The sequence below is a fragment of the Acinonyx jubatus genome, chromosome C2 (assembly GCF_027475565.1).
Source record: "Acinonyx jubatus isolate Ajub_Pintada_27869175 chromosome C2, VMU_Ajub_asm_v1.0, whole genome shotgun sequence".
In the NCBI taxonomy this organism is placed as follows: Eukaryota; Metazoa; Chordata; class Mammalia; order Carnivora; family Felidae; genus Acinonyx; species Acinonyx jubatus.
In genome coordinates, this window is record NC_069384.1 from 112,441,700 (window position 1) to 112,462,152 (window position 20,453).

Here is a 20,453-nt window from a genome sequence, read left to right on the forward strand (position 1 = left end):
CTTTTATTCCTCCTCATTAGAGTCTCTGGCTCTCTAATTTTGCAGTTCCATCGTTTGACACTGAGTTCACCTTTCCTTTTGACAGGACCCGCTGCTTTCTATTTTCCCTTCCCACTCTGCAAAGATAAAATCTCATTTCTCAATGAAAACCGAGACTCAGATACAAAGTACACTCAGGAATTGGCTGAACTGGCAAAGAAAAAAAGAAAATTATTGAATGAGCCAGATAGGTGACCCTAGCCCAAACCCAGCTTTAAATCTGGCATAACTATTATCCTTTTTCAAATGCAAAACGGAACCAAAATCACTACTTCGTGAAGGTTTTGTGAAACTTCATCGAGCACTGCGGTGGGGCGGGTGAATGGTGATATCTACAATGAGAATCGATGCGAACAAACTGCGCAGTCACCAGACTGAACCTAAGCCAAACTGGAACAGACTTGGGTGCAGCTAGAATCTCAAACCCAAGCATAACATTTTAAGGTTCTGCTCCACGTAGGGCTAAAGCAGCAACTACTAGGAATTTTATTAAGTACACTTAGTAGACTCTGAAAATAAACAGCTTTGAGAATTTGGTTTTACCCTTCAGATTAGTGGGCTCTTATTTAGGCTTCAAGCTAAAGTTGGTCGGGTACCCAATCTTCCAATATTTCTCTCCCTCCTCCTCCTCCCCTTCCCTTCTTCTCCCTCTCCCTCTCTATCCCCCCACTCTTTCCTTCAGTCCTTGCCCCTTCCTCTTTGCCTCTCTTCCTCCCAGGTCCTCTCCCTCTCCCCTCTTGGTCTTTTCGACCTTTGACTAGGGGATGTGTGCGGCAGGGATGACCTCCAAGTCTTAGCCTTCTTACAATTACTTCCTCAAGGGAACCAATCCATTTTCATGAATCCAGCTCCTTATCCCTATGATTTCTATCCTTTCCCCAAAATTCCAGGTCTACAGGACACAGTCACATGGATGTTGTTGTAGCTTGTCCCCAAGAAAGTTGCGTCACATCCTTCCCTTGTTGAAAGGCACAGCCTTTCCCTTCACCCCCTTGAATCTGAGGGGGCTGTGACTGCTTTGACTAAGAGAACAGAGTGGATGGAGTGCTGTGAAACTTCTCAGGGTAGGTTTTAAGAAGCCTTACAACTTCTGCCCGAGTCTCCTGGAACTAGTGTTCCTGGAGAAGCCAACCACTGTGAAAGTATCCAACTACCCTAAGATCACCATACTGCAAGGAAGCCCATGCCTGCAACAAGGAGAAGCCGTATGGAGAGAGTGATGCCCAATGAGCCCCCAGTCGGCCCAGACATTACAGCCCAAGCACCAGACACATGAATTAAGAAGCCATAACTTCAGCCTTAGCTGCCATCTGACTGCAATCCAGGTGAGAACTACCAGGTGAGCTTATCAAAACCATAGATCTGAGGTGTCTGGGTGGCTCAGTCGGCTAAGCATCTGACTCCTAATTTTGCCTTGGGTCCTGATCTCATGGTTAGTGAGTTCGAGCCCTGCATCAGGCTCTATGCGGAGCCTGCTTGGGATCCTCTCTTTTCCTCTCTCTCTGCCCCTTACCTGCTTTCACACATGAAAGTGCTCTGTCTCTCTTTCTCAAAATAAATAAATTAATTTAAAAAACCCCACCCAGAATGGTGAGAGATACTAATAAGTGGTTGCTTTAAGCCCCCAAATCTCAAGGTGGTTTGTCATGCAGTAATAAATAACTGGAAGAGATGTCTAACTTCTATTCAATTGCTGATTCATTCATTTAACAATTGTTGGTTGAACACTTACTATATGAGCAGCAACTTGCTAGATGCTAGGAATGGCAATGGATAAGACAGATCCACTTCTTGCTCCCATGGGGCTGATACTCTTTTGGAAAGAAAGATATTGGACAAAAATTGATCCACCACTTCAAACTTCTAACACCTCCTTCCCTGCTTCATGCTCAGCTAGTAACTTTTCACATGTTTCATTGAGATACTAGAGCTAATCAGGGAGGAAATGCTTCACCAACCTAGGACATAGACTTTAATCTGGCAGCATCTATGTAGAAATCTCCACCCACCTTCTCTCAGTCTCTAAATGAAATGTCCCCAGAGGCCACCCCCATCCACTTGAGGTCTGGATCCCATTTCCTTCACAATGACTTCTCCATCACTTCAATCAGAAATCAAACAAGCTCCAGATGATCTCAACCAGGCCCTTGACTTGAAATACCATCTTTAGGTTGAGGACCAGGAATCCATATCTCCAGCCTTGATCCCCACTAAGAACCACAAACTGGTATCTGGCCCCCCAACTTAGATATACACTTACATATATTTTTTTAAATGTTTATTTATTTACTTGGAGAGAGAGAGAGAGAAAGAGAGAGAGAGGAGAGAGAGAGAGAGAGAGAAAGAGAGAGAGAGAGATTGAGAATCCTAAGTAGGCTCAGTGCTATCAGTGCAGATCCTGACATGGGGTCAATCCCATGAACTGTGAGATCATGACATGAGCCGAAATCAAGAGTCAGATGCTCAACCGAGTCCACCCAGGCGCCCTTAAACTTACGTACCTTAATAGGCGTCTCCAACTTGACATGACTCAAACAGAACTCTGGAGGCATCACCTGCTGCCCACCCTCTCTCACATTCTTTTCTGTCCCAATAAATGTCTTCTTCATAATTCCCTTCTGAGATACACAAGTTATCTTTGATTCTTTTCTTTGTCTCCCCCACATCCAATCCAGCAAGCAGCCCTGTTGACCCTAATTCCAAGACGCATCCTGAATCCACTCACTCTTTCTCAGGTTCGGCATCTCTACCCTGGCGCAAGCCACCATCCTCCCTCTCTAGATTGCTCAAGTTATAGCCTCCTGATTTCCACTCTAAGAGTCCTTCGACCATCCACTTTCCTTACACCGTCTAGACTATCTTTTAGAAACATGAATTATATCATGAGATGACTCCTGTTTAATAGCTTCCTCATGGCTTCCATTGCATTTAGAAAGCTAACATCTTTGTCTCCTTTTTTGTTTTTTTTAAAATTCTGTGCCCCTGTTTCCATGATCCGGCCTCTCACGCTTCATTTCACATGACTCTTGCCCTCATCTACCGCGTTCCAGCGATGAGATCTTCCACTCTTGCCACAAGGCGGGCTCATTCCCACTTCAGGGCCTTCACACCAGCCATCCACCCTGGTCTTGCTTGGTTGACTCTTGCTATTCAGCCTTTGGCTCCAGTGTCTCCTTCTCAGACTTCCCAACCTAGTATGACGCCACTCTATTTGAATTCCTCACATAATACTGCTCACTCTCTGACCTGGTTCCTATTCCTGTACTTTTTACCTTTTCTGTGTTCCATCACCCTGCACCTAGAAAGTAAGCTTCACATGTGTAAGGGTTTTGTCCTGTTGACTGCAGCCTCCTCAGCAGCCAGAACAGTGCCTGGCCCACAGTAGGTGCTCAGTAAATATTTATTGGCTGGCAGATTGAAACAGTCACTAATATGATGAGAATTATGAAGAAGAATGCCAGGTGCTATGGGAGCAGATAATGAGCGGACTACCCTCGTTTCAGGGGTATCAGATCCATTTCCTTGAGAAGGTAGCAGTTCAAGCAAAGACCAAAGGATTAAAAAAGAAAGTCAGAAAAGCTGGGGGTGGGGAGGTATGCAGAAAAACCCTGAGGACAGGAAATTCCTGGTTCTCAGGGAAAGAGGTTAAACAGGTCAGGTCAGGGCCAGACCTTGTGGAAAGAGCAGGCCCTGAGAAGGGCCGTGGTGCCTTCAGGTCTCTCACTTTCATCTTGCCTACACCTTGCTCCCCTTTTTGCCATTTTGAAATCTTCATGAACATGCCTTTCTCAGGGACTCCCTGAGACTCCCATTTTCCCCACAGGGTTGTGAAACCCTGGGGTCACCTCCATTTCCTCTCATTGGGAATATTATTCAATGGATCACCCCTCTCAAATCTCTCATCTGCTCTATGGTCCCCATTCTCACCATCCATGTGGCAGAGAGGAGCCCCTTTTTCACATGGAGACCCTCGGGCCTCTATCTTAGACCCTCTGACAGCATTTTAGAGACCCACTGACTCTCACTTGCCGCAACCCTTCACCACACACACACACACACACACACACACACACACACACAAATCCTACCAGCCTGTGGCCCCCACACTTAATCTTCCAGGGCAGTGACCTTCATCACAGCAGTTCTCCAACCGAAGACTTGACTCCTTGGTTCCAACAACATCGGCTCTCAACTCCATCACCAGGCTCCATGCCTCCCATTCCAGCTGATTTCCCAGCACCTCTTCTGAAAGATACTGCTCCATAAGGCAATGAACACACCAAAATCCTTCTCCGCCCCCACACGTTCACACGTGCCCCAGAATTACCTCCTCTCTCCTCTCAACAGCCTGAATCCTCCTCCTTCATAAACACCTGCCCATCACTCAGGATGTGGCCATGGCTAAAAGTTCAGAGTCTAGAACCAGATGGCACCGCTCCGCCCTCACCGGCAGTGGGTCCATTATCCACTTCACCTCTCCGTGCCTTGTTCTCCTCATCTGCAAAATGAGAGCAAAAAGAGTACCCAAGTCAGAGGGTTCTTGTGAGGATTACAGGAGTTTACATATGTGAAGTACTTAGGACAGTGTCTGGTATACTGAAAGCACTAAAAAGTGTTTACTATTGTTGTTTTTGTTGTTTTTAATCTATCATTTCTGTTCTAAACTCATAAATCATGCAGGGTAGTCCATATCACACACTTAGAGCTTACTTCTATTCCCAATTGTATTTTTCCCTATTGTTTCCCAAGACCCCCCAATGGGATTCTCATTTCCTTGAAGACAGAGAATCAACAAAGGTTGTGTTCTCTGCTGGCAGCCTCAGATGAGCCAGACAGGGTCCTGGCCTGTAACCATCCTTCAGCACCACGGAGTATAGAAGTATTGGTAACAACGAGGCCCAGGGTGGGATGTTGGGCAAGGGCTATGGAAGCACCAAGGAGGAGCTTTCTGGAAGCAAGGCTTCCCGAGCCGTAGGCTGAAAGAAAAATGAGAATCAGGTGTATAAAGTAGGGGATGGAGGAGACAATTCACCCTGACCCACACAAGCTGAGCTATTCTTCCTAAAGTAGCATTCAACAGAAGCACTAGCTCAACATCCAAATAGCACTGGAAAGGATTTTAAAACTCTCCTGAAGTTTTTAAAATGAGTCCAACGCAAGATACACTCCATGAATCAGAGCATATTATCCTAAAATCCCTCCTGAGCTACCCTTACCCGTCTCCACAGCAGCCACTCGGAAACCCCTCCTGGCTGCTTTCCCTACCTGTTCTCAAACTCTCCTCCCTGATCTCCTCCAGCCTCACCACTTCCCTTCCACCTGCCCTTCCCACTTCTGCTCAGCTCTTCATTGAATAGGATGAGTTTTGCTTCTGTAGGCCTCCTTCAATTCATCTTTTGTTCTCAGCAGCAACACAAAGCCAGGCTCCAAGGCCTCATTTGAAAAGAGGGGGAGGCTGCAAATATTTATTATCCTATACTTTTTCTTTAGCCCCGTCACAAATTCCCCCTAGTGAAAGCTTCATGAATGTGCCTCTGAAGACAGGAAGGACATCACACCATCCAGACCACCCTCCACCCACCCCGGCGTTCCACCCCAACACTTTTCTCCTATCAGGTCAAGCCAGATTCCCCTCTGACATCAGTGAGTGGGGGGGTGGGGGGGGGGTGGATGTGAGGCTGTCTCTGAGGACTGGGCCCTAACAGAGAGTTTCTTCTAGAACAATGACTCTGAACTGCACTGTAAGAAATACATTTTACACTGCAGCCAAATGTGCACTGTGCACACACACACACAACTGTAATAAAAGTTTAGTAAAAGGTGACTTAACCTTCACTTTCTATTATATTCTATATATGTCATTTAAAAATGTGAATAATCATTATCTTTTAGGGATATATACCAAAGTATTTACAGATAAGATGATAGAAGTTTTGGAACTGGCTTCAAAATAAATGAGACAGATGAAATGAAATGTAGAGACTATGAGGTGGTGACTGTTGAAACTGGGCAAGAGGCACATCGCAGGACATGATACTATTCTTCCTAATATTCTATATATTCTATATATGTCTTCCATAATAAAAAATTTAAAATAGGGGCACCTGGGTGGCTCAGTTGGTTAAGCATCCGACTTTGGCTCAGGTCATGATCTCATGGCTTGTGAGTTCGAGCCCCGCATGGGGCTCTGTGATGACAGCTCAGAGCCTGGAGCCTCTTCAGATTCTGTGTCTTTCTCTCTCTCTCTTCCCCTCCCCCACTCACACTCTGTCTCTTTCTGTTTGCCTCTGTCTCTCAAAAATAAACATTAAAAAAAATTTTTTTAAATAAAACAAAAATATTGGTTGTGGCCTACCAAATTGATTTCACAATCCACTAATAGGCCAAGGATTATAGTTTGTAAAATACCTCCTAGAAAGCCTGGGAAATTTGAAACTAGATGGCAGGAAAGCATGTCAACATCTAGATAAAATCTAATACACACACATCCCAAACAAGGTCTGTTTCTTCTTCCAGAGTTAGAAGGTGGGGTGTTTGCTGAGTTTTGTTTCACCTCAGGGTACAGGTCCTTATCAGACATGCCTCTTTGCCAGAATGGAAACCTACAAGCAGTTATCTACACCCACCAAGATTGGGGTCAATTTCTCATGAACTGAGATTTTCTGGACTTCAGAGGGTTTGTGCCTGAGGCCTACAGCAATCCTGTCTATGATCAACCACGATGTCATGTTACAGTGAAACCAAATTAGGGGACATTGTCTGTGACCAAAGCCCTGCAGGGACTCTGAGAAGGCCCTGGGAGGGGTATGAAACATGCTCATCCTTCCTCTACAACCATCTGGCCGCTGCCGAGGGCTCCTCAGGTGCCCCCTGGTATTCTCTGAGGAATCCTGCTCCCTGGATCCTTCTATTCCTTTCTAATTCGTTTATTAAAGTGCAAGTTCAGGAGAGCCCGGGTGGCTCAGTTGGTTAAGCGTCCGACTTCGGCTCGGGTCATGAGCTCATGGTTCATGAGTTTGAGCCCCGCATCAGGCTCTGTGCTGACAGCTCAGAGCCTGGAGCCTGCTTCAGATTCTCTGTCTAACCTCTCTCTCTGTCCCTCCCTGCTCGCTCATGTTCTCTCTCTCTCTCTCAAAAATAAATAAACATTAAGAAAAAATTTTAAGTGCAAGTTCAGACAGCTTTTTGTTTGTGCAAAGTGTAGGATTGTTCAGCACCTCTTGGTCACGAGGCGTTCTGAACTAGCTTCAAAGCTCTTCATCACGCTGTGCCAAGTAGATGCTGCAGCCGACCCTTGTGTCTGAAAGCACACGTGGACCATTTCCCTCTTCCCTCTGCTATGCATTTATTAACTCCACATAGAAATCCCACTTTGGTGGCAAAAATCTTTCCATAGCTGAAGCAATTCTGCCACAAAAAACCAGAGCCTTCTAGGGTTTCAGTTCACAATGTTCACCCTGCGGACCCACCCTTCTCCCCGCTGGAAGCATATCATCTTTATAACTCAAGGCTCTCTTTTCCCATCCTATCCACAGTTTCTGCAGGGTTTGTTTTTTTTTTTTTTTAATATACCAAATAATCTTTACGAGTGGTTTCCAAACCTCTGTCTCTTGAACCACCACGGGAGCCCTGTGCTGTTAGTATGTGTATGGATAAAATCTAATACGGCAGGGTGGGGGAAATGACCAAAGAGGTGACATAAACAGCCAAGGCAGTCCTGTATGGTGTCTGTTCCAAGCAGACAAAAAGGGAAGTGATGGTTATATCCAATCTAGATAGGACAGTGAGCTTCGCCAGAAAAACTGCCAGTTGTGGTTATCAGTGGGTCCCCCTGGAATGCTTTGCAAAATGTGATGTCAAGTTGCCAGGCACTGGGATATGATCTCCATTTTGGACATTACTGCCTTTGTGAAGTAAGGCAAGCTTCTGCTTGAGGAAGGGCGGGTTCCACCTACTGCCTATAATGCAGAAAGTGTGGTCCCATGCCCCTTCTCGACCAGATGGCTACATAGGTTGACTATTTCCCTATTCTCCTGGATGACATTGTCTGGGCAGTGATAGATCGATCTCAGGAGGGCCTGGTTGTGTGGCTTCTGACCATGTACCTGCAGTATCTGTTGACCTGTTAGATCTACTTTGTGGGGACAGGCACATAACCTCAGCACCATCATTCCTGGAAGCTATCAGCAAAAAAAGTCTAAGCCCAAGTCCTCCAAACCCTGACCAGGTACCTAGAAATGGAGGGCCCCGAGTACACTATTGAACTATTCTGGGATCATTTAAACAACATTGCAGAATGGTACTTTTGGCTTATAAACGTATATATAGACTACCTCCTGGAAGAAATTAGAAGCCATCCCCACTCCCATAAAGTAGACTATAAAAAGGTTGCTGACAGCCTTTGTAATAACTTACATACAAAGATTAGTGACTCCAGTGGTAACCTTCTCCACCGATAGTGGAGAAACGCGATAGTCTACTGTGAACTCCCTCATTTTGTTTCTTGCAACCTCTGCAGAAACCTGTTCCCTCACTTCCCATTGAGTCATCACCACCAGCTCTCTTGGAGATGCCCCCCAGAGCCCTCACTGAGCGTCAGTTCCTCCAGCTGGCTAAGAGAAGAACTGACACATCCAGGGTGACTCAGGATTAAGACTCCTCACTCCAGTTAAAAACCATAAAAAATCAAAAATCAAAAAAAAAAAAAAATCACACTTAGGAAGCCATTTCTCTACAAACTGTGATATGACTGCTACTATTGCTCCAAAAACAGACATTAATCTACCCTTGCTGGGATCACGTCCTATGGCCTTTGGGGATTCTATACTCCAGAGGCAGGGAATAAGGTCTGGTCTAGGACCAGGTCGTAGGACCAGCCTCTTGGCTTCAGGAAACCCTGCTGTCCAGGTCTTCCATCACTGCGGTGGACACTTGGTGAAGTGGCATTACCAGCTGATCCCAGAGAGTGAGATGAGCAGCTCTCTGGGCAGTTGGGCCTGGGGACCCTCCGCCTGTGTATGCTACTCACACTGCCCATCCCCCTGATATCTACCTCTGACTTTCTTTTCTGGAATGGATTCACACTGCAGAAACTGTGTCCATGGAGGCTCAGACACACAGAACAGAACAAAACAAAAGAAAACAGAGCAAAGCCGATGAGGGAGTCGACCCTTTCAGTCTTAGCGCGATGTCCAGAGGTCCTGTGCAAGTCAGACTCTGTTACCGCCGCCAGTCCTGGGTCAGACGTTTCCCCAAAACCTGGCTCCACAGTTTCTAAGTGGGTTCCACCCCTTTCCCAGGATTTCGAGGTGCTGCTCCACAGAGAGAGGCTGCTATACTGAGTCCACGCCATCTACTTTGCTCTGTAAGACCATCAGCAGGCAGTCTTGGTGAAGGTGTCCTTGAAGCTCCATTCGGGGAGATATTCAACTCAGTGTGTTGCTGGGACCAAAAGGACAAGGTTCAGAACACCTTCTCCCTGTTTTGCCGGGTTGGGCACCCGGAGTGACTAGAACCAAGGAGTAAAGCTGGGAAGTGTTAAGAGATTGTAACTTATGTTTTCTCCTTTCCCTTTGCAGCCTATGACAGTGAGTTGAGGGCCTACGAGTCAGGACCACGTTATGACTTTTAAAGTTTATTTCATTTTGAGAGAGAGAGAGAGAGAGAGAGAGAGAGAGAGAGAGAGAGAACACGAGCAGGGAGGGGCAGAGAGAGAGGGAGAGAGAGAGAATCCCAAGCAGGCTCCATGCTGTCAGCACAGAGCCCCATGCAGGGCTCTAACTCAGGTCATGACCTGAGCTGAAAGGAAGAGTCCAACTCTTGACCAACTGAGCCACCCAGGCGCCCCCCCCCCCCATTATGACTTTTGAGGGCCCTAGGCAGTTTCACCTTCATGGGCCTCTTCCTCCATAAAAAATATTTAAAACTATATTTTCCTGTTGTATTGCTATAAAGGACAAATATGCTAGCATTATGTATTAAAACACTTTCTTCATAGTTCAAAGTTTATAAAAGTCATATTCAGGAGATGGAGGTTTGCAGACAATCCTTCATTGCATTTCCTTCCATCTTTCCACACTGGCCCTGAGCTTTCTGCTCTCAGGTGTCATTTCTGAAGCTCTAATTCTCTTTGAAGGGTAGGGGAATGTATGTGAAGGGAGGTATCATTTCCCACACACAAATCACCAGAGCACTGTATTAATAAAGGATTACAGTTTCCAATTTTAAAGGAAATTTTATTTAAGCATACTAGCAGAAATACCAAGAATAAATTTTGTCATTTACTACGAACATCATTACAGATGTACTAGCATTAGTCATGAGAAAAACTATTTAAAAGATGTTTACAAAGCTACCTTCAGAATCTTGGGCTTCATTATCATAATATTTTCCAGCCGTTGATTAATTGAGTATCCAGTCTTATGATTCACTGAGTCACAAATAGACAGAAGATTGGCAATGGCTCTTAAAATATTTCACATTTGTCATTTTCAGAATTTATCTGAAAATTTATCACAATTTTCTTTGTCAGTGTGGTGCTGATTCAATTTTTCCTACCTTATTCTACAGGTCTACAGATGGTCAGAATTTAAGATGGAATCTTGAAAATTTTCTGTTCTTTTCAAAAGATATCAGGGGTGCCTGGGTGGCTCAGTTGGTTGAGCGTCTGACTTTTGATTTTGGCTCAGATCATGATCTCACGGTTCATGGGTTTGAGCCCTCTGTCCAGCTCTGCACTGACAGGGCGGAGCCTGCTTAGGATTCTCTCTCCCCTCTCTCTCCCTTCCCTGGCTCGTGCTCTCACCCTCTCTCAAAAATAAATAAACATTTAAAGTATATTTTAACTAACATTAACCTAATACAGGTTAGCAGCACACTGAGCAGCAGATTACGTGTGTCCTCGAATGAGGATGGAGTATTACAAAATTAGAGAGATTGAGAACTGCTCTTAATTTCGTCAGAACTAAGTTTAGAACTGAATTATCGGTGGGGAAGGGTAACGAATTTTCCCTCTACCCTTCTAGTTTCTCAGCTGAGACCCCTCCCATGGTAAAGAAAGTAACAGGAGAAAAACAAAATTATGTACCCTTGGGAGCATCACAAAGATATGACCCAAAAGCAGCCAGGCACTTGAGGCTTATATACCTCCTAAGCTAAGGAAAGGGATGGGGCCTCGGGCTTCAAAGGGGAGGAAGACAATTCATAGGAAGGTAAAAAGAGCACATGTTCAGTAAACAAAGGTTGCTCTGACTTGCAGCTAAGTCTTTCAGATGAAAAGGTTATCTCTGATAGTAACTCTTTTCCTGGTGCAGACCCCCATTCTAGTTTCTCTTAGGCAGTTATGGGGGAGTTAAGGAGCTTTTCCTGTGTCTGCTGGGTCTTGATTGCCTTCAGCTCAAAATAAGCCGCATGCCAAAGTGGCGCATTCTGGTGTGGTTTGGTCTGAACCCCTCATTATCTTAGAGCAGCAGCATGCAAACTACAACCTGTGGGCCAAATCCAGCCTACCACCTGTTTTTGTATGGTCCAGGAGAATGTTTTTCACATTTTTAAATTGTTTAAAAAGAAAAAAAAGACAAAAGAAGAATATTTAGTGACATTTGAAAATTATGTGAAATTCAAATTCCGATGTCCATAAATAGAGTTTAATTAGAACACGGCCATGCAAATTCATTTAGCTTGTCTATGGCTGCTTTCTTGCTAAAGGGCAGAGTTGAGTATTCTTGACAGAGACCGTCTGTCCCACAAAACCTGAACTTTTTACTCTCCAGTTCTTACAGAAAATGTTTGTTGATCTCTGTCTGAGAGCCTAAGAATTCATACACAGCATTAAAGCCACCAAGTTTCTTCTGGGGATCTCCTAGTGGGGGCTTATATAATAACATTTTGAGATAAGCAACTCTTATCCATGAATAATATCACCAGTTAACCTCTGTTGACCTCTTATGCACCAGGCTCTGTGCTAGGTGTTTTTGTTTGTATGTTTGTCTTGCCTTGTTTTGCTTTTGTTTTAAACTTTTTTTGAAAAATACACTCTTTGGCTTTCTTGAGGGTTTCATGAAACATGAACCATACAGGAGAGTGTCCCAGCCCAGTTCCCACCTTGGGGGGGGGGGGGGGGGTGTGCCAGCCGACACTCCTGCACTGCGGCTTCTCTGCTCCCCTGCCACCTAGCCGCCCCTCCGGCCACCTGTCCTGCCTGGGCCGGCTGGGCCTTCACTTGGAGGAGGTCATGAAGCTGTTCTCCACGCCGACGACGCCGACGCCACGCCACGCCGAGGGCAGTGAGGGCGTCGTGGCAGCTCGCGGCTTTGAGCTCCGGCAGTCTGCGCGCCGGCAGCTAGGGGGCCTGGCCCGTGGAGACGCGGCCTCGGTCCGACACGTCTCGCAGTAGCTGTCGAGGAGCCGGCCCCCTTGGGGTCTGAGCCGTGCCGCACGCTCTTCTGCGGCCAGGTGAGGGGCTGCAGCACACGTCTGCCGTCGACGGAGAAGACGTGGGCCGGGGCTTCAGCCGGCCCTCGGAGCCAGAGGACAAGGCCTCCCAGCTGGGAAAGAGCACCCGGTCCCCGAGGTTAACGATGGGCACGCGTGCGCTCTGGGCGCGGCGCACCAGGCTGCAGAGGGTCCGCAGGTGCCGCCCAGCCCCGCGCCGCGCGCGCGCCCGCCCGCCGGAAGGAAGCGCTGGAAGTCTGCAGGGCGGATGCCTCGCAGGCCACCTGGCTGCGGACCTTTGGGCTCAACCAGGTGGAGCACCTGATGGACGTAGGCGTGGGCGGGCCGCCGGTGGGGGGCACGCTGGCTGGAAGTAAGAGTGCTGGGCCCTAGGGGAGGGTGGGGGGTCCCGCAGGCAGACAGGGCGGGCCGCGATGTCATCTGCTCTCCAGGGCCGCGCGGTGGAGCTGCTGCTGGCCTATGGGTTGCCCTCGTGCACGGGTGCCATGGTGCTCCGCGGGGGTGCGAGGCGGCCACTGCGTTGTGCGTCCCTCCTGGGAGCGGCGTCCGCGCCTCCAGCAGGACCTTTTGGAACTTGTTTGAGACCCAGACGTATAGCTCTTCCCCGTCGGCCACAAAGATGAGCCAGCCAGCCCTCCTGCTCCTCCGGCACCCTGTCCTGAGTTATCTGGTACTGGTCCAGGTCCTAACCCCTGAGGAGGTGCCTCTGGCTCCGGGGTGCCCAGGAGGCCCAGGGGGGCTTGGGTGGGCAGGAACACTGACAGTCTACCTGTAAGGACCGGGAAAGGAAAGGGGTCCAGGGTCAGGGGCCCGAGAAGGCCCCCCGCGCTCCTTGTGGCCCATATCAGGGGTCCCAGAGGTCCAGGTGGGCAGGGCTAGCCCCTGAACTCACTCTCTTGGGACTTGTAATCCCAGGATAGCCTGGAGAGCCAGGGTTGGGAAGCAGGCATCCCTGGACTTGCCCTGTTCGCCCTTCTGCCCGGTGTCCCTTCGGTCACCCTTCTCCCCCTTTATTTCAGCCCCCATGTGCTAGGTGTTTTTATCCATTGTCTCATTTAATCCCCCCACCAACTCAGTGAGGTAGACAATGTCATGGCCTTCAATTTATAAAGTAATATAAGCTCAGGGCAATTAATTTATCTCCAGTCACTCGTAGCAAATCCCCTGACTGGAATTTAATCCCAAGACCATCTAACGCTATCTAACGGGCATCACTGTCACTCTCCAAGGCTTTCTTGGCATTATGGACGTTTGCCACCTCCATCTCTGGCAAACAGACTTGCATGTTTAAGATTGCATCTTTAAAGACGTGCATAAAACTCCTGTGCAAAGTAAGATTTCTTTTTGTTTATCTGAATTTAGACCTTTTTTAACTTCACAAGGGAACTCTGGGTTTGGTACACTCACTCTTGGTAAGACTGCTTATCTAGCCATAGCCTCTCTCATTGTAGGTATTTGAGTTCTGTCTGCCTCAGCCTTTTTCGGTAGAAAGGGAATGTCTCTGATCTCTGTATATGGAAGTCTCCTCCACTTTTTAAAAGTCTGCTATATTTTTGTTTCTTTAAATGCAATGACTAGAACAACATATTCCAGGTTCAATAAACTGGCAGGAGGGTGTTTCTTTTCATTTCCTGTGTCTTTCTTAATGATTTTTAGCATTTCATTATTGGTTTGGTTCATTTCCTTGGGGCCACAAAAGCAAAATAGGGCAATGTTTTCAGCTTACTGTGACCTCTCAGTCACATTCCTGGAACAGAACTTTGTTTGCCCAGAGCTAAGGATCCTATTATATTGCTCACATTAGTTTTCCCTGAATAGTTTGAGTATCATTTTCCTGCATAGTTCAAATTTTTTAGTCCTCATTCTAAAGAGAAAAGCACAGTACAAGCTGTGTGTACATATGTGTGCGTGTGTGTGCATGTGTGCATGTGTGTGCCTATGTGTGCGTCTGCACCGGGAAGGGCTGCCCAGTGAGGCGGACAGCCTACATTCCTTTACAGGGATTGGAGATTCCAAACATCTTCCCAAGAATACCAGATATGTTCTACTCTCTGAATTGGAAGTCAGCAGACTGTTCCCATTAACTATGACTCTAGATCAATCTTTTAACAATTAGGCCTTCACAGAGACAGAAGTATCTATCACCTAAGCAATGTGGACAAAACGATCTTTTTTAAAAATCCCCCTTTTCTTGCAAAGAGCAAAAACATTATTTTGATTTACTCAAAATAATTGTATTATTTTGTATTTACTCCTGTTGTCTTAAATATATATTCCAAAGCATGTATTTGTGCCAGGTTTATAGGTAAATTTTCATGTAAGCATGATTTCAAATCAAATGCCTTAGCTTACTTGCCAAGTGATAGCAGGGGCTTGACACTGACACAGCTCCTAATATTACATTTTTCGGCTCACTGCGGTCATCAGTTTCCCAGGCTGTGTGATTTGAGATAATATCAGTCATCAAGCTGGATGAGAGAGACTGTGTAATTCCTGCACAGCAGTTTCTCTCCAGAATGAAAGAGTCTTTCTGGACATACATGCAACTTTTTCAAAGTTTGCATAAGTGTTTTTCATCATTCCTCTGTGATAGTCATGCTTATACTGTCTAATCTGCTAGCTCCTTATATACTAACTTCTCTCAGGTCCTTTTTGGAAAAGCTAACAAAAATTTCCTCAACCCTCACTGTTGAATACATTTCCTATCTTATAGTTGTTTTTTTAATTTTTTTTTTTTTTTTTTTTTTTTTTTTTTTTTAGAAAATCAAGGTGAGAAATGCAAGGAATTGAAATCAAGAAAATGCTTTTGTGATAAGCATCCCTAAGTATGTGGTATCCCTGTCAACTGTGCTCGGCATAATTCCTCATCCAAGGTAAGTACCACCCCTGTCCTGAGTCCTCCTAAGTTCCCGATATCTTAGGGCAGCTATTAAAGAAGACCATTCCTCTTATACCCCCATGTAATAAATGTAAATTGTGCAAAACTAATAATTAAGACATTGCTTTAGGGTTTATTTTTATAACAATTATAATGAATATAATAAACTCATGTGTGAAGATAAAATATAAATAGAACATATTTTATTTGCTTATCAAGAGCCCTATAGAGTAGAATTAGTCTTACCTAGCATAAAGATTCTAAAATCAATGTGTAATTTTAAAAAACCTATAATTTAATCCAGTATACTCCTGAAAATACATTGTATATTCCATAAAGTACATAGTATATATAGCTTTGCTTCTACAACTCTTTGCAGTGTGTGCAGGGATATACAGAATATAATAAAGAACCGGTGTGCCAAATATGTTTATAGTATTTTAAATCCATGAGAAGATAGTTGGACTGGACTCACAAAATACACATATATGTGAATCCACTATCTCTTATCTCCTCTAAGTAATGATAATAATAATAATAATGTTAAAAATGTACACATGGCCAGTGGTAGACACTAAAGTCATTGAGATAATCACAGCCCTGCTCAGATCTCCTACCATGTAGGGTCAATCTTAACCAAGGACAAAATGGTGCCAGCTAAGTTCAAAGGTGTAATTTAAGCATATTTCAAATGTCTCAAGATGATACCCAACCCAAACTTTTGGTACCTCTAGTCCATTTATTTTCCTGCTTTCCATATAATTTTCTAAGATTGACCAGACTTCTCAGCCATCTCCACGTCTCATCAGTGATCTGAGACAGGACTAAGCACAGACTTAGAGAAGGCACTTTTTTTGGCATTTCTTCCTAAAAAGCCTCTGCTTCCCAGCCTACGCATCCATTGGGGGAATATATTCCTGGGCTGGTTCTCTTTTCCTGCCTTTGGGATTAACGCCACCACCTCAGCCTCCCATGTGCTTTGTGAGTAGGGTTTCCCATCCAGCCCCATCCACAATAGATTAACTGATGTGGGAATTATTAACTCGTATTCCTTATTCTTTATTAGGTAAGATAAAAAAGAAAAATTAAAATTAGGCATTTATATTCATCAGTCACACATAAGTCACCTGGTTTATATGACCTAATAGACACAATTAAAACCTAGACATACTGAGGACCAGCTTGCACATTTCTCAGTTGGTCAGAATTCCACACAAAGGGGCATGCCTTACCTGACTTTTTTAGAACTGATACAGTTTTATCAATAAAATGGCATGTATTCAAGACATGGAAGCATCCTAAGTGCCCATAGATAGATGAATGGATAAAGAAGATATGGTATATATACACCAAGGAATATTGCTCAGCCATAAAAAAGAATGAGATCTTGCCATTTGAGACAACATGGATGGACCTAGAGGGTATTCTACTAAGTGAAATAAGTCAGACAGAGAAAGATAAACCGTATGACTTCACTTATATGTGTAATCTAAAAACCAAAACCTATAAAAACAGAAAACAAACTGGTGGTTGCCGGGGGGGGGGGGAATAGGCAAAATGGGTGAAGGGGAGTGGGAGGTACAGGCTTCCAGTTATGGTATAAACAAATCACGGGAATAAAAAGCCTGACAGCATAAGGAATATAGTCAATGGAATCGTAATAGCATTGTGTGGTGACAGAAAGTTCTTACACTTTGTGGTGTGCATAGTGTAACGTATAGAGTTGTGCAATCGCTTATGTGTACACCTGAAACTAATGTGACATTGTGTGGCAACTCTGCTCCAATAAAAAATGAAATGGCACATATTGGCAACTAGTTTATTCAAGCTTGGTGGAGATATCGTGTCACAGAGCCAGCCAGCAACCTCAGAGGAGACTCCAAAACATCTCTTGATGATCAAAGTCTAGGGACGGTGGATCAAGGTGACTGCCAAACCAGGTTCAACCTAAAGCCCACAAGGTGACTGACAGCCCAGAGTGAAAAGGGGGCTCCCATTCCCAGGTTCAAAACAGGTCCTACAGGAGATGGCCTAAAATGGGACTAAAGCCTGTGAGAACAAAACCAACCAGCCATGTTTGAACCATGAGTCAGGGTAGAGAGGCCCTAAACCTGGCCAAGCTGGAAAAGACAAATGAATGCTTTTAGCCATGTCAGAATGTAATTACCTATATTGAATAAAATTCTCTGGAATTGGACAAATAATAGTATGTGGTCTTAAGCTTTCTGTGCATACAGAATGTGCAGTAAAAAGTCTGTGAGAGTCAAGAAAGGATAACAGGTTATGAATCCCAGGGTTTTGCATTTAAGGAAGACCTTTCTGCCACTTTTAAGAACCATAGAATGTTGGGGCACCTGGGTGGCTCAGTTGGTTAAGCGTCTGACTTCGGCTCAGGTCACAGTCTCATGGTTCATGGGTTTAAGCCGTGTGTCGGGCTCTGTGCTGACAGCTCAGAGCCTGGAGCCTGCTTCAGGTTCTGTATCTCCCTCTCTCTGCCCCTTCCCTGCGTGTGCTTTGTCTCTGTCTGTCAAAAATAAATAAATGTTAAAAAGATAAATTAAAAAAAAAAGAATCATAGTATGTTGCTGTCACCTAGAGAAGATACCACCCTGGATGGGAAGCTTTTAACATACTAAGAATTCAGGTAACCAGAGACAATCTTACATTAGGATAGCAGTTTGCAGATAGCCCTTGAAACAAAGGATTTCTATAGTCAACACTGGTACCTCCCTGTTTTGTTAAAATACAGTATGCATTTGAATATTTGTTAGTATGAAAAAAATTCTTAACCACAAAATACCACAATAAAAAAGATAGAAGATAGTAAAAATACAGCCCTGTGTTTTGTCACGTAGTCACTCTACAAGCAACGTACATAGTTCATGGGATCCAGCTCCACGTGGGGCTCTGTGCCCTGCTTGGGATTCTCTCTCTCTCCCTCTCTGTCCCTCCCCTGTTCACATGTGCGCTCTCTCTCGCTCTCTCTCTCTCTCTCAAAATAAATAAACTTTAAAATGTATACATTTAAAAAATGTTTGTTTTTATATCCTCATTTAGCTGATTCTCAAGATCAACCTCATTGTTGACAGGGCTATGGTATACAAACCGGAAAATGTCATAAATATGGAACATTTGTATCTAAATATCTAGTCTGACCCATTATGTTCTTTTCTACCATGTTCATCAAAATATACTATCATATGTCGTAATCAGCCCAGTTTTGGAAAGAAAGCTTTTTAAAATCTATTTTATTTATTTATTTAAATTTATTTATTTATTTTGAGAGAGAGAGTGAGCAGGGGAGGGGCAGAAGGAGAGAAAGATAGAATTCCAAGTAGGCTCTGCTCAGCACGGAGCCCAGCAAAGCCTCAATCCCACCACAGGGTTCGATCCCACTGTGAGATCATGACCTGAGCCAATATCAAGGGTCAGATGTTTCAGGTGCCTGGGTGGCTAAGTCAGGGAAGCCTCTGACTCTTGATTTCGGCTCAGGTCATGATCTCATGGTTGTGAGATCAAGCCTCATGTAGGGCTGTGCCCTCATGTCAGGCTCTGTGCCGAGAGCAAGGAACCTGCTTGGGGTTCTCTGTCTCCCTCTTTCTCTGCACTTCCCCCACTCACACACTCTCTCAATATAAATAAGTAAACATTAAGCAACAACTCTTTTTTTCCCTAGTTGAAATCTTAATTTTAAAATATTTAATATTCAACATATTTTACACAATCTGTTGATTGTTGAATAGGGCACTTCGAGGGCAAACTCAGTATCCAGACCTTAGTATTGTATAACATAAGCAAAATTTGTTTTTTCCTTAAAAGACAATTTGAATTGAAAAAATAACTTGCTACTTTAATATCAGAAATTGACTCAGAGATATGGTTTCTCTGACTTTTGTTTAATGAAATCCTTTCCAGTATTAATATTGCTAATCCCTCTGTCAACAACTTATTTGAATAATGTCTCATTTATATATTTATTTTTGCATTTTATTTTATTTCGTTGTATTATTTTTTTGAGAGAGTGTACAAGCAGAGGAGAGGGGCAGAGGGAGAGAGAGAGAATATCTTAAGCATGGGGCTCAGTCCTACCATCCTGAGATCATGACGTGAACTGAAATCAACAGTCAGATGCTCCACCGACTGAGCCACCCAGGTGCCCCTGGATAATGTCTTAATAAGCTGCAATTTGGAGTTCTGGTCCTGGTAATGGCAGACAAGCTTATATCAGACTAATCTTCCTAAGGATAACAATGGTAAACTTTAGACAAAATATAAAGAACTACTATCATGAGGCACCAAGAGTCCAAACTCTGAAGAAAATAAGGAAGGAGGAGACCCATATTTACACAGCTTTGCCCCTGAAAGCACACCCTAGTACAAACTATGCAAAGTGGCTAGAATTCAAATGGAAATCTGCAATTTTGTTGGTTTGAAATGTCAAAGAATGGAATTCAAAGCTCCTAAAACATGTAGAAATAAAAGGAGGAAATCTCTGAAAGAGAGACAAAGAGGGGGAGCCCTAAATCTGTATATAAGCTCCCCTCACATCCTTTGCTGATTTCTGACCTGTGCATGCATGGGAGAGACTTGAAGGAGCCCAGTGGAAAGTAACAGCTAGATGGCCATAAAGATAAGTAGGTATTTCAGTTGCTGCATAGCATGGGGAGGCTAAATTTAAAGTTTGGATCTGCAGAATTAAAAGGGCTTGGTAAATACCTCACACCTTCAATTGAAATTCCTATGAATTTTACAGGAAAAATTACTATCCCTCAGGACTGGGTATTTGCTCTAGGAGTAAAGGCAAAACTGAAACAAAGCAAAACTGAAACAGACCTGCCCTCACAAAGTATAAAACCAAAGTCTACAGAAATTCAGGGTGATGAGTCCATAATTAATTAAACTGATGACTAGAACAAAAATCAACACTGTTCAGGGGCATCTGAGTAGTTCAGTCAAGTGAAATTGAAATTCAATTGAAATTCCTATGAATTTTACAGGAAAAATTACTATCCCTCAGGACTGGGTATTTGCTCTAGGAGTAAAGGCAAAACTGAAACAAAGCAAAACTGAAACAGACCTGCCC